Raw genomic sequence first — 13575 nt, forward strand, 5'->3', positions numbered from 1 at the left:
GACAGTCAGACAAGAAAATAGCCACTTTCTAAAAGTGCTATTTTCAAACACAGAGTCTCAAAACCATCCACCCAAACAGATGCGTTATTAAACCCTGAGTTCAGGGATACCAAACTCGACATTGCACCATGCTCCCCGAGCCCGCTAGGATTATACCATTAATAATCCTGGCAGCCCATTCTAACTTATGGAGAGCAGGTTACCTTACAATAGTGAAAAACGAAGGGCTGTAATTCACGATTAGGACATGCCAACCTCATCAGGCTTGTCCTACCTTATGCTTACAATGCACCCTGCCCGTGGGCCTACCATAGGGGTGACTAACATGAAGTTAAGGTGAGGAAAATTCATCGAGTTGTCTCCGTTTCTAGGCCTCATAAGGGCCCGGACACCAGATTCAAGCTCAAGTCTCCTGAAACCACTCCGAGGAGCGATGCAGCCCCTCCCGCATCCCTGACCCTTCGCTTACTTTCTGCCAAGCAGCGCGGTGCCCGGCCTGGCCTGCCTGCCTGCCTGCCAAGAATATGTTATTTCTCTAGTTATCTGTTCAGCTCCCCGGCTTCACATTCCTAAGCTAACGGACCGCATAAACATCTTCAGCTATAGTCTAGTCTTCCTGTCTCCATGCAAGAGAATTACTGAATTAATATCCATAGAAGATTCATAGCACACGCAATACATTAGGAAATACATGCATGCACCAGCCTTAGTGTCAAGTAGCCTCTGCCCTGATGACATTTAGATTCTATCAACATGTTCTCCAAACACCAGATATCAGATATGCTATAGGTACATGTCGTCCTGACATCCCAGACTTTAGTCTCCTCTTCTAGTGCAAAAGTCAGAGCCCCCAGCTCTCCCTAGTTACACGTCATGGCCCGTTTGCGCGCACCAGTAGGTTAAAGGTTCCAGCTGCCCAGGGAGCCCCCTCCATGTATCCACCCATTTATGACACTTCTGTGACGTTCTCATCACATGTCTACGTGCACGCCCTGTACACGCCTTCTTTGTACGCCCATATGTTCTTATCTTACGTTTTGTCACTTGTTACGCCTACTGTATGTAATACAATTGTACTATTTTACTATATATACTATGTAATGTTGATGAGATGTTGCAGCTGCCATTCCTTTCCATTGCATGCCACACCATGGTCTTTAGGCTCGAGCCATCCGATTAAAGCCATTCTGACTCAGATATCACGGATCCTGCCTCTTATTTATTGAGCTATCTGTTTTAGTTAATGTATAGAAAAAATAGTACCGGTAATTAGTTATTTATTTACCACATAAAATGGCGCCCGAATAGGGACTTACCTCTTCCCCACGCGCCGGCGATGTAACGCAGGCCCCCTGACCCTTCTACAGCCGTGACGGAACCCTACGTGCACGTGCAGATATTTCTGCTTCAAGTCTCCCTCAGGCCCACGGAGGAGACGGAGACTGCGGTCCGGCATCCAGACGAGGCGGTGAGGAAGGCGGTTCGTCCCGACCAGAGCCCAAGCCGAGAGAGCAAGGTCCGAGGTATCCGGAGGCCCACCTGTAACCTGTTTCCGAAGCCCGAGGCACATGCGTAGTGCGTAGCAGTAACCAGACGTCGTAGCAGTCCAGTCCAGTCCGAGGCCTTCAGTTTGCTTCCCGTTGCTGGGGGTATCTAGACGGGTGTTCATTAATTTGTGCCCGGTCCGACGGGTTTGGGTACACAGATCCGGTCCGACGTGTTCACCTAGGTGGATACGGTATGACGTGTCTCTTTAGGAGACCGGTATGTTCTGTACTGTTTTAGCAGTGCATCCAGTAATTCTAGTAAGTCTGTTCTCGAGAAGTTCAAGTGTTATGTTTCCAATGTATCAGGTAGTATTCTGTTCGAACTGTTATTAATGTGTTCTTGATGTCGTGGTATGAATGATTGTTTTGCTATTTATTACTGTGTTCATTGTGTATTGTGTTCGAGTTCAAGTACGGTTCAAACATGCCTCTGTTTTCGAAGTTACGTCAGATAAAAACCAGAAAAGGGTTACTTGAAGAATCAGTTCCCGTCCCTCCCAGGGACAGTCCTGGACATTTCATGTATCATAAGCATGGCTTAGATGCCATACTGTATTTAGATTTATGGGTTGATTACACCAAACATCTTGAAGAGAAATATAGATGGCCTGTTTCAGGAACATGGGATGCCGAGTGCATCATGAGAGTAGAAGAAGCATTATGGAAAAAGAAAGCCAGACAGTCCCAGAAAGATGCCATAGAATTATGGCGCAAAGAATCTCATAAAAGAACCGAGAAAGAATTCAGAAAAGCCGAATTAAGTAGAGAATCCTCAGAAAAAGCCCAAGAAAGGGAATTAATCGAAGACGGTGAACGAGTTAGAGCAGAACAATCAGACAGACAGAGAAATGCCCTTATTAAAGGTATGTATCCTCTTCTCGCCGAGGGTTTGCCGAAGGCAACCCCGGAAACACCCCATAATTTACCGCCACCATTGGTCCCGACTAAGCTGCATCATAAACCGACTGCAGCTGAATTTTTTCTTTCTTCCTATTTAGACGACACTGTTCCCGAATACGCTAATACGAATCCTACTCCGCCTGCTCAAGTTCAACCTCCTGTTAATAACGTAATTACTGTGCCTCCAGCCGTGGGTCCCGGGAATCCTGTCCATGTGTCAGTACCCCAGGATCAACCCACATTACGTACTCCTACTTTACCAGTCACGTTACCAGCAGCCGCACATTCAGTATTAACTGACGATTCCAGTTCAGGAGGAGCAGGGGGAGGTATTCCTATCACCCCGCCTCAAACAAAGCGCCTGACGCTGAGAGATGCAGCATTACAGCGCACGCCAAAAGTGGCTACGTACGAAGCCCTCAAAAAGTACCTTACTGATTGTAAATATGATCCAGTGCCAGGCGAAGATCACATGATATTATACTCCGTACGTTTACGACGAGTTGCAAACTTCTTGATTACCATATCAGATATGAAAGAACATTTAGACCGAATATATCACTTTATCCGAACAGGGGAGAACCCAGGAAGTATTCACGAAGCTATGGCACACAGGAAAGTCGAGACTCAAGGCATGATTTTGCAATTTCTAATAAATTGTTTAATAAGAGAACAGGATCGTCCTGATAAAAGTCCAGAAGAGATGAAAGTCCTGACAAAATGGAGTGACAATATAGCAGACGGAAAACACAAGACACAGAATAGTATAGAAACCATGTACAGAAAGATTCGGAAAGAAATTATAGGCATACACGAGAGAGAGAAAGCAAGAATAGTAGCAGACAAAGAGAATGATTCTTCAGACGAAGATGTAGACACCGAGAATCCCAGCAGAATAGCGTATGTAGGTAGAACGAGACCGTCAGATAGACACACACGCCTAGATTACAAGAAAGCTTTTCCTCCTCCCGTACCAGAACAGTGTTCTCTTGAACAAGTATTCCAGGCAACCGATAAAGTTCTGAAACTACGAATAGGTTACCATGAACTTAGTACCATGCATGAACAAGAACTAGCCCGATCAGCAGTCCGATGGGTTAGTGATTCTGCCACGTTTCCAGACGAAATAGTGGCTCAAATGTTTCTGAAACTGCCCCCAGCGGAGCAGCGACTGGTGGGTATGTACATGATCCAGCATCTCATTACACTGTATGAGAGTCAGCATTCTGATCCAGGTCCCTTATATACTGTATTGAACGAGTTACTCCTAAACAGATGGAAAGGTCTAGGTACCGATCTAATTAGCGTCATTTCAGAACAGCGTCACAAATACAGAACGTTCCTGACTCCGCATTTTGTTCCTGTTTCACCTCCGTTCTACATAGATAGACAGAATCCATTACGAGAAGTGCATCCAGTTAAGGGAGAGGGGGGTAATCTCGAACGAGTATTTGTTTACACCCCTATCACGAAAATAGAACTACTAGAAATGAAAAAGTTAATACCCTGTCACGATAAAGATCCAGCAGGGTTCCACCGTGAATTAAAAGAAATGCTCCGTATGGGAGAATACACGTATCCTGATATCATCAAAATGTTAAAGGTCCTGTTGCCTGCGGGCATATATGAAAAACGTAAAGAAAAAGAATGGGAGGTGGGAGAGAAAAAGATAGACTGGACCGCGTTAGAGAACGAAGATAACACACGAGTCCCAGGTACTGGTCTTGGGGATAAAGCCAAAGAGTTGCCCGAACTGTTAATACAAGTCTTGCCAAGATTACTAGCCACGAAAAAGGAAGATTGGGATGCCATCTCAGCCTGCAAACAGAAACAAGACGAAGACACTAGTGATTTTTATTCCAGATTTGAGAAATGTTTCATTATTAATAGCGGTCTGAAAACAAGTAGTGAATCGTATCCACATCTTTTTGTTACCAAACTAGTTGAGAATTCTTTGCCGCAAGTTAAAAATAGAGTATTGAAAGTCGAGAGTACTTGGCAAGCTAATACCCCATCTCAAATGCTCCAGATGCTACAATATCACCAGAATAGAATCAGGGAAGAGCAAGAACACGAAAGGAGACGTATGAAAGATACGAAAATGAAAGTACTAGTTGCACAGTCTGTTCCAGTAGATAGTCAGAAGAGGCGTACGAATCAGACTACTCATTCTGCAGCTCCCGTTAAAGGGACATGCAATTACTGTAAACAGCCAGGTCATTATATAAACGAATGTGCAGTTCTGAAACACAACATAGCTACAGGTAAGACGAAAGAGAGACCACGTCCTCCTAGACAAGAACATGTTCCGCAGAATTCGCAGCAACCACCGCAGAACGCACAACAGACAGTTACAGTACCGCAGCCTATAGCTGCCACACAACACGTTACACAACAGATGTACCAGTACGCACAGTCAGATTATCCAGAATATCAGCAGTATTCATGAAACAGCCTAGAGAGGGAGGTTGGCTTGCCTCTCATCGAAGTTCCTGTAGATCAAGAGGGTCCCTATGTACACAGTCAAGTATTAGGGAAAGACAGAAAGTTTCTGATTGATACAGGGGCAAGTAGGACTACCATCAGTCATGACGAGGTTCCAGGGGCTCCACTCTCAGGCTCAAGAAACGTATCCCTGGGATTTTCAGGAAAGCCTATTGTTAATGAAATATCGAAACCAGTTTCCCTAGAAGTTGGTCCATTGTCCCGAACTACAGACTTGTTACTCACGAAATCCTGTCCAGAAAATTTACTTGGTATTAAAACATTGAAAGAATTAGGAGCGGTAATATGCTGCTCTCCAGAAGGAGTGAGATTGTTTTTACGTGATTATAAAGGTCATTATGTGTTACGAGATTTTGATCCACGATTACTGAATGTACCACAGCATTTATGGGCGCAAGGTCCAACTGATGTAGGTTGTATGCACATTACACCATATCGTGTCACTCTGAAACAAGGTGTTGTATTACCACGAATCCGACAGTACAAATTGCCACCTGAGGCTGTAGCAGCCTTATCGAAAATTATAGACGAGCTCATTGCTCAAGGAGTAGTTGTAGAAACTGACTCCAATGTATGTAATTCTCCTATCATTCCGATTCTTAAACGTACTGATCCAAATGCACCTCCAGTATATCGATTAGTGATTGATCTTCGAGAACTTAATAAATGTATCATACCCCAGTACCCTGTGGTTCCAGATATCTCTTCCCTACTGACTGCCATTGATTCTGAAGCTACGTTCTTTACTGTTATTGATCTCAAGAACGCATTCTTTAGTGTTCCCATTCATCCAGACAGCCAGTTTCTTTTCGGATTCTGTTTAAATGGAAGAAGCTATAAATTCACACGAGCTCCTCAAGGTTTCACAGAAAGTCCTAGTATTTACAGTCAAGCACTTAAAAGACAACTAGACAGTATTCACATGCCAACTGACACTGCCCTGCTCCAGTATGTCGATGATCTATTAATCACAGCCCGTTCAGAACGTGACTGCGAACGTGCGTCACTTACAGTTTTGTATTTTCTGGCCGAGATGGGGCACAAGGTGTCCCCTTCCAAACTGCAATTCTGTGTCCAGCAAGTGGTATACCTAGGACACTTACTGTCCAAGAGGGGTAGACAGTTGACACCTGACCGTATCCAGTTAATAGCACATCTTCCACAGCCCAAGACACAGAAGGAGGTACGAGCTTTTATCGGCCTCACTTCTTACTGCAGACAATGGATCCCTCAGTACGCATATCTAGCTAAACCACTGATACAGTTAACGACACAGGAGGCAGCCACATCAACTGTCCTCCCTTGGACCCAGTAACATACACTTGTTTTTAATGAATTAAAGAAAGCTTTATGTAATGCACCTGTATTAGCGACACCGAACTACAGTAAGCCTTTTACACTTTTTGTTACTGAACGTGATGGTACAGCATTATCTGTTCTCACACAAGATCAAGCAGGACAACACAAGCCTTGTGCTTATTTTTCTAGCACATTAGATACAGTAGCCCAGGCTCTGCCTGCGTGCCTCAAGTCAGTTGCAGCCACAGCTCTAGCTATCAGACAAAGTGATTCCATAGTGTTAGGACACTCCCTGACAGTACAAGTTCCACACTCCGTGGAAGTTCTTTTAAACCGAACACAGACTCAGCACTTGACAATTGCACGATTGACAGGTTATGAACTGACACTGTTTCAGCCACACATAGAAATCAGACGCTGCAACATTTTAAATCCTGCTACACTGTTACCCTCGATTACATCAAATCCTGCCACACATGACTGCGTGGAAGTCATTAACACTATGACTAAGCCAAGACAAGACTTGACGGACATTGCACTACCTGATCCAGACCTGACACTTTATGTGGATGGTTCATGTATGAGAACAAGTACAGGAGAACTAGTAGCTGCGTATGCAGTGACTACTGAAACTGAAGTTATAGAAACACATCGTATTGACACCCTGTCCGCTCAAGCAGCAGAGCTCATCGCTCTGACCCAAGCCTGCATACGAGCCAAGAACCTGAAAGTAAACATATACACAGATTCACGTTATGCATTCGGAGTCGTACACGACTTTGGAGTACTCTGGCAAGAAAGAGGTTTCATGACATCTCATGGAGCCAAGATTCAGCATGGCCCCCTCATTCAAGCTCTGTTAGAAGCAATACATTTACCGAAAGCCATTGCCATTATGAAGTGCAAAGCACATACGAAAGCCACTGACACTATTTCCCAAGGTAACGATCTAGCAGATCGAACAGCCAAGCTTACTGCTCAGACTCCAGACATTCCAGTTAACACGACAAAGGCAGACGTTCCAGATCAGACTACTTGTATGACAGTTAAGGACCCTACACGAGACGTACTAGACATACAGTCACATGCTACTCCCGATGAAATCAAGAAATGGTCTGAACAAGGAGGGGTCCAGACAGATCAGGGATGGTTGACGAAGGGAAAAGCCACATGGTTTCTCCCCGACTCTATGGTTCAAGTCATTATTATTACAGCACATAGTCCAGCACATTTAGGAGAAAAAGCCATGTTAGACAGCATCCAGAACCTTTGGTGTAACAAGCATTTACGAGCAGCAGCCAAACAGAAAGTACGTACCTGCATGATATGTTGTCAGTTCAATCCAGGTAAAGGTGTTCCGGTGGAACAAGGTGGATTCCATCCTCCTGACCACCCTTTTGAAGTCCTCCAGATGGATTATATTCAGATGGATCGATGTCGAGGTTTCAAGTATGTCCTCGTAGTAGTATGCGCTTTGTCCAGATGGACGGAAGCATATCCAGTCCCAGATTACACTGCCGCGACCACTGCCAGGCAGTTGGTTCGTGAGTATTTCCCTCGCTATGGTTTGCCCAGGGTCGTGTATTCAGACAACGGCCAGCCATTCTCATCCGAACTCATGAAACAAGTATCTCTTCTGTTAGGGTACCAGTGGAAGTTCCATTGTGTACGACACCCCGAGGCAGCTGGCCTCGTCGAGAGACACAATCAGACTCTGAAAATCCGCATTGCCAAGGTTTGCGCAGAAAAAGGCGTAGATTGGATGGTAGCTCTGCCAGTCGCCCTTTTTTACATGAGAATGGTCGCTCACTCCCGTTCAGGTCTGTCCCCTTTCGAGGTTGTTTTCGGTCGTCCCCGAACATGTGGGGTACACCGATGCCACGTAAAATTACTGATGTTGACAGTAATATGCTGACAGATTACCTGGCTTCCTTGATGTCTGCACTACTCTCTTGTCATTCACAGGTCGCCGCTGCCTTTCCAGACAACACGCAAGTGAAACCGCACGAGGTCGTTCCAGGTGATTTGGTGTTGATCCGGAATTTTGATCGTTCAAGTCCGCTGGAGCCCCGCTGGAAAGAACCGAAGCTTGTTTTGATGACCACAAGGACAGCAGTCAAAGTGGAGGGCCGCAAGGGCTGGCTCCACTCCAGTCACGTCAAACGTTTTCATGGACTCCGTCCAAAGACTTTTTTCAAGGACTGCCCAGATACTGACTCTAAACTCCCCCTGTTAGAGAAAACTCCGCAGCAGGAGTATAAACTAAAACTGAGGTCTAGCAAGTCAGACAGTTTAATTGTTTAAGTCCCTCTCGGGTGAAGCGGTTAGACAGGTTCCTGACATGTATGAGATAGACCCCCATAGTGAGAGAGTTAGTCGAAACTCTAAGAAAATACGTTATTGTAAAAATTTGCGCAGCCAATGCGTACTCACGTTATTGTTTATGTTATTTCTGAGTCTTACGGTTACATGCATAAGTTATGTTTTACATGTATATTTTCCTCCTATTGATTCACATGTACATTTGTCTTCTAATGATACAGTAGAGCACACTTTTAGTGAACTACCTCCTCACGAGTTATCCTACAGACTTGCCATGCGCAACAATACTTTTATCCGAATGTTACACTATTCACACCAGACTAGCAATGCCACTAATTGTTGGGTGTGTGGTCGACTCCCCCCTTTCCAGACACCGAAGGGAGTTCTGCCACTCTTTCCCTATCCGTTTTCACACAATGGTTCGTGTGGAGCATGGTTTACGATAACATCATCCTCAGACGATAAGTCCCTTTTGAATAGAACATGTTTCCCAGACCAGGAAGGACTTTCCCATAGAACAGGGTTAGATCTAGAAAATGAAGTATATGATCTAGGTAATTATTCCTCGAATTTTATGATTCTGAATGTTCAGTCCGAGACTACTCCAGATTTGCCTGCTATCACAGTCCTACCAGTCAAAGGCGAATTATGTGTTAGAAAGAATGGTTCAGTACATCTAGGACACAGTGATTGTACTACTGTGGTCGAGTATAGTGACAGTGGGAAATCTAATTTCAAAGCCTCACGTCATTCGTATTTTGTGTGTGGTCAGACCGCATATGCACGTTTGCCCCTCGATTGGGATGGAACATGTTACATTGCCTTCCTACTGCCACCAGTTTTCCTAGCCCCATCCGATTATCATAGAAATACACATCTAGTACACATCAGACATAGAAGGGAGATCGAGTCCCCAATTGTCGATCAAACTGAAACTGCTTTAGAACAATATACAGACTTCAATAAAGGTTTCTTTTTATTCATAGGTCCTGTCCAAAATAGTAAGCTAATATGTAGGTTAACCAGAACCCTTGAAGCAGTAGTGAATGAGACTACTTCCGCTCTAGGCAACTTAACTGAAGAACAATCTGCTATGAGATTTGCCGTGCTTCAAAATCGTCTCGTCCTTGACGTCATATTGGCCGATAGGGGCGGAGCTTGTAGAGTCATCGGATCTAGTTGCTGCATTTTCATTCCTAATAACGCACCGTCTGTTTATTCAGCTATAACCAGACTTCATAAAATAGCCCATCAGTTACACCAGAATCCAGGCACCTGGACATGGTCCGGTTGGCTCTGGAGTATAATATCTGCCTGGGGATGGAAAGTATTGTCATTCCTAGGAATAGTAGTAATGATCATATTCAGTTGTTGTCTATGTTTACAATGTGGCCCTGCGATTTGCGGCTTGTGCGCTACCTCTTGTATTCCAAGTCCTAAGTCCCGTTCCAAGAAGATTCGAGATGAGCAAATGATGCTCTATGAACAGATAGATGGTATCATGAATATTGATGTTTCCTGAAGGACACGTAGGGCACAAGGAGGGAATGAGGAAAATTGAATTTTGCCTTGTCATGTGTCCCTACGTGTTCCCCATTATATGTTATATGTGCATGATCGATATGCATATGTTCCCCCTTGACCGAATAAAGACGCAATTATAGTTGTGTCCAACGTTAGTATGCCAGTTTCCAGTCCTCATGAAAGCGACGAGTATTAGGCCTATGTTGCCAACGTTTTACATTGTGCACGTTAATTCATCGAGTTGTCTCCGTTTCTAGGCCTCATAAGGGCCCGGACACCAGATTCAAGCTCAAGTCTCCTGAAACCACTCCGAGGAGCGATGCAGCCCCTCCCGCATCCCTGACCCTTCGCTTACTTTCTGCCAAGCAGCGCGGTGCCCGGCCTGGCCTGCCTGCCTGCCTGCCAAGAATATGTTATTTCTCTAGTTATCTGTTCAGCTCCCCGGCTTCACATTCCTAAGCTAACGAACCGCATAAACATCTTCAGCTATAGTCTAGTCTTCCTGTCTCCATGCAAGAGAATTACTGAATTAATATCCATAGAAGATTCATAGCACACGCAATACATTAGGAAATACATGCATGCACCACCCTTAGTGTCAAGTAGCCTCTGCCCTGATGACATTTAGATTCTATCAACATGTTCTCCAAACACCAGATATCAGATATGCTATAGGTACATGTCGTCCTGACATCCCAGACTTTAGTCTCCTCTTCTAGTGCAGAAGTCAGAGCCCCCAGCTCTCCCTAGTTACACGTCATGGCCCGTTTGCGCGCACCAGTAGGTTAAAGGTTCCAGCTGCCCAGGGAGCCCCCTCCATGTATCCACCCATTTATGACACTTCTGTGACGTTCTCATCACATGTCTACGTGCACGCCCTGTACACGCCTTCTTTGTACGCCCATATGTTCTTATCTTACGTTTTGTCACTTGTTACGCCTACTGTATGTAATACAATTGTACTATTTTACTATATATACTATGTAATGTTGATGAGACGTTGCAGCTGCCATTCCTTTCCATTGCATGCCACACCATGGTCTTTAGGCTCGAGCCATCCGATTAAAGCCATTCTGACTCAGATATCACGGATCCTGCCTCTTATTTATTGAGCTATCTGTTTTAGTTAATGTATAGAAAAAATAGTACTGGTAATTAATTATTTATTTACCACAAAGGGAAGGTTTAGGGACTAGCAAGTAGGTGTACTTGCGCAGTCTGCGTGACAGTACCAGACTGCACGTAGGTCTAGCAATGGCAGACCTCTAGACATAATTTACCAGGCTGCTTCTGTGGGTGGCACAACACGTGCTGCAGGCCCACTAGCAGCATTTGTATTTACAAGCCCTGGCACTCCTGGTGCACTCTACTAGGGACTGACAGTAAACCAAATAAGCCAAACATGGAATCCAATCAATATCAATTTCACAAAGGAGGGAGCACTTACACTGTGGCACTGATCAGCAGTGGCACAGTGCCCAAAGCAATATTCCAGCAAAAACATCGTAAACAGAGGAGGCAAACAGAAAAAATGGAGGAGAGACTCATGCCAATGATGCCAGGTCTAACACGTGTCCCCTCCAGCTGAAATGTGGGGAGAACTACCCTTACCCTAGGGAGTCCTCATCACTAAGGCGAAAAAATCTGGACAGACCATCAGCATTGGCGTGATCTGTACCAGGGCGGTGTTCCACCGTGAAGTCCATCCCCTGTAGAGAAATGGACCACCTCAACAGTTTTGGATTCTCACCCCTCATCTGCATCAACCATCTGAGGGGCCTGTGGTCTGTCTGAACCCGGAAGTGAGTCCCAAAGAGGTAGGGTCTTAGCTTCCTCAGCGCCAAGACCACAGCAAATGCTTCTCGCTCTATCGCACTCCACCTCTGTTCCCTGGGAAGTAACCTCCTGCTGATGAAGGCTACAGGTAAGTCTCGGCCCTCTTCATTCACCTGAGCCAGAACAGCCCCCACGCCATGCTCTGAAGCGTCCGTCTGGACAACAAATTCTTTAGAAAAGTCGGGTGCCTGGAGTATGGGTGCTGTGCACATTGCAGTTTTCAGGGTGTCAAAGGCCGTCTGACAGGCGTCAGTCCAGATCACAAGTCTTGGCTGCTTCCTGGAAGTCAGTGAAGTCAAGGGGTGCACAATGTTACCATAATCCTTGACAAACCTCCTGTAGTAACCCGTGAGACCCAAGAAGGCTCTCATCTGAGTCTGGGTTTTGGGCGGTGCCCAAGCTAGGATGGTATCAATCTTGGGTTGTAGGGGGGCCACCTTGCCGCTCCCTACTTGGTGCCCCAAGTACACCACGGAACCCTGCCCAATCTGGCACTTACTGGCTTTGATTGTGAGGCCTGCTCTGCGCAGGGCCAACAACACTTCCTGGAGGTGGTGCAAGTGTTCCTCCCAGCTGGCGCTGAACACTGCGATGTCGTCCAGGTAGGCAGCACTGAAATCCTCCAGTCCAGCCAATACCTGGTTGACCAACCTCTGGAAGGTGGCAGGGGCATTCTTCATCCCAAAGGGCATAACCCGGAACTGGTAGTGCCCATCTGGTGTGGAGAATGCGGACCTCTCCTTTGCCCCATCAGTCAAGGCGATCTGCCAGTACCCAGACGTTAGATCAAACGTACTAAGGTACCGGGCAGCCCCTAACCGATCGATGAGCTCATCAGCTCTGGGGATGGGGTGTGCGTCAGTCTTGGTGACTGAATTGAGTCCTCCGTAATCCACACAGAACCGAAGTTCTGGTGAAGCACCAGGCGCTGCAGCCTTCGGGACCAAGACCACTGGGCTGGCCCAAGGACTGCTAGAGGACTCAACCACCCCTAAGGCAAACATTTTGGAGACCTCCTCCTTGATGTATGCTCTGACCTTGTCAGTCACTGTGTAGGCCTTGTGCTTCACAGGAGTGCTGTCCCTGGTGTCCACATCATGGACACACCACTGAGTGACACCAGGAATCAAGGAGAACAGATCAGGGAATTGTCCCAACAGTTGGCGACAATCTTGCTGCTGCTCAGGGGTCAGTGTGTCAGAGAGGACAACACCATCCACTGACCCATCTTGCTCTTTTGCATACAGGAGGTCAGGAAGAGGCTCACTCTCCTCCTCCATTCCAGCATCTGTAGCTAGGAGCATGCCCACTTCGGACCTTTCTAAGTGGGGCTTTAAACGGTTGACATGCAGGACCCGCAAGGGGTTCCTGGGAGACTTCAAGTCCACCATGTAGGTGACATCGCTCTTTTTCTCCACAACCTCAAAAGGTCCAGTCCACCTGTCCTTGAGCGCACAAGGTTCCACAGGGGACATGACCCAAACTTTCTGACCAGGTTGAAGCTCCACCAGAGTGGCATTCCGGTCGTACCACCGCTTCATCTCTTCCTGGCTGGCCTCCAGATTTGCCTGAGCAAGATCTCTGAAGCGCCTAGTCTGGTTCCTAAAGGCCAGCATGTAACTGTATACATCCTGGGGAGGTT

The sequence above is a fragment of the Lissotriton helveticus genome, chromosome 2_2, assembly GCF_964261635.1.
Source record: "Lissotriton helveticus chromosome 2_2, aLisHel1.1, whole genome shotgun sequence".
Classification (NCBI taxonomy): domain Eukaryota; kingdom Metazoa; phylum Chordata; class Amphibia; order Caudata; family Salamandridae; genus Lissotriton; species Lissotriton helveticus.